This window comes from Haplochromis burtoni, unplaced genomic scaffold (assembly GCF_018398535.1).
Source record: "Haplochromis burtoni strain Fernald_Lab_line unplaced genomic scaffold, NCSU_Asbu1 Contig_494, whole genome shotgun sequence".
Taxonomy (NCBI): domain Eukaryota; kingdom Metazoa; phylum Chordata; class Actinopteri; order Cichliformes; family Cichlidae; genus Haplochromis; species Haplochromis burtoni.
Window position 1 is genome coordinate 346551 of NW_024582855.1, and position 1844 is coordinate 348394.

Sequence of the window (1844 nt, forward strand, 5' to 3'; positions counted from 1 at the left end):
ATTTTCAGTGACAGTAGAACAGGAAATCAAAATCAAGTCATTTCTGATTGATGTTATAGCTTAGTTTGGTCTGCAGATTGTTTTCAATAATAAACATGTTTTTGACACACATTTTAAGGTCAACATCTGACACCAACCAATCAGCTTCCAGCTAACGACATTTGTCAAGTAACAATTCCAATTAAGACAAATGGAAGCAAAAAGCTTCCCCAACCTCTGTTCTGGATCTCAGTGAATAAATGGTTCTCAGAAGCTTTTAATAAAACCCACAGCAAACCCAGTTTGGTTTCCAGCAACTAACAACAGACTGGTTCCAGTTTCTTTGTGACTTCAGGAAAGCAAAAACAGACCAGATGGAAATTAAAATAATTTTGGCTCCCATACAACAAAAAAACAATTTTTTTTACTAGCAGACTCCGGCTCATGACGTACAACATTTTTCTCTGTTCTCCTCCTGCCCTGATGCAGACAAAAACAACTTACTGTCAATTTTAAAATGTAACCTAAATATTCAGTGTCCATCCTTGCTGTTTCCTGGACTGAGAAGCTTGAATAATAAAGAAAAGGAAAAAAGAGGCAGCACTATTTTTCAAAGAGTAAATGAAAAACTCGAGTTTAGTTCCAAACTTGTAGTTATTTATTGTTATTTTATTTTTTGTAACTGTGGTGTAAGGAAAGAGAAATCACAGTCGAAATGTATTTCATATATTTGTGTAGAAATCATGTGGTGTTCAGGGTCATGCTGTACAAAGGACAATAAAATGCAAAGCTTCACAATATCGCCTGTTCACCAGAACCACGGTTAGAGTGAAACTGAAATTATTTTAGACGATGAGGGAGACACTTAAGAAGGGAATAAGCATTTTAAAATTTGAATAATATTTTTGTAAAACATTGAAAAAAGTTTGTGTTTATTACATTTTTTGAACTTTTTACTTTGTCATGTGCTTGAATCCTCAGTAATACCAGTGGCACGAGTACTGTAAATAAAGCTTTTAGGCCTGTGTATGAATGAGGTTTGTTTGGTTTAAATTTAAAAAAAAAAAAAATCGAACTGGGGTTCAATACAGTACAATAGTATTTTATTGTTACTAAAGAACTGAAAAAGGGAAACGTCTTGTAATTTGGTTTCTGTATACGTTATATATGTTTTGGTCTCTGTTACACACCAGTGAGACGCTGACTTTTTGTTGTTGTTGTTGTTGTTCTGTCCACACGGACTTCTTACCAACTACCAGTAAGCTTTGAAGCCGTTCTTTCAAAAAAAAAAAAATTTGTGCCAAATATTTGGCCACAAGCACACTATGTTGAATATGGGACAAGCTTTTTTCTGCCAACAGACTAAGAAGTGATCTATGGTGAGGCAGCCTACTTCGTATTAATTACACCATCCGGATGATCCCACTGTACAGGTATTGGCTTCACCTCATAGGACAATCTTGATGGAGGAGGAGTGAACTGAGCTAAACGACTATAATAATTCTTATATTGCGGGCGATCGTGGCTCAAGAATTGGCAGGTTGTCTTGTGATCGGAAGGTTGCCGGTTTGAGCCCCGGCTCGGACAGACTCTGATATTGTGTCCTTGGGCAAGACACTTCACCTGTAAAACCTTAAATCTGTACCAAATTCAATGTGCACGTTCGTATGCTGTTTTTATTTCCTTTTGGACTTAAAGAAGAGAGAGAGACAGAGACGATGGAAATGATATCACTGTTCCACTATTATTGCAAGTTTGGTCCCACAATACACCTTATAGTCAGTGAAAAATGAAATTGCCAAATTACTTTAACCTCTGGGGGGTCCTAGAAAAATGCATACACTATTGGGCTTAGAGCCACAAAT

At 36.5% G+C, this 1844-nt stretch overlaps 1 protein-coding gene across 2 annotated transcripts in view; it reads left to right on the top strand.

Annotated features, from left to right (window-relative positions):
- Positions 1 to 1844, top strand: part of LOC102291527 (programmed cell death 1 ligand 1) — a 24798-nt gene that overhangs the window by 19709 nt on the left and 3245 nt on the right. The window lies entirely within an intron of this gene.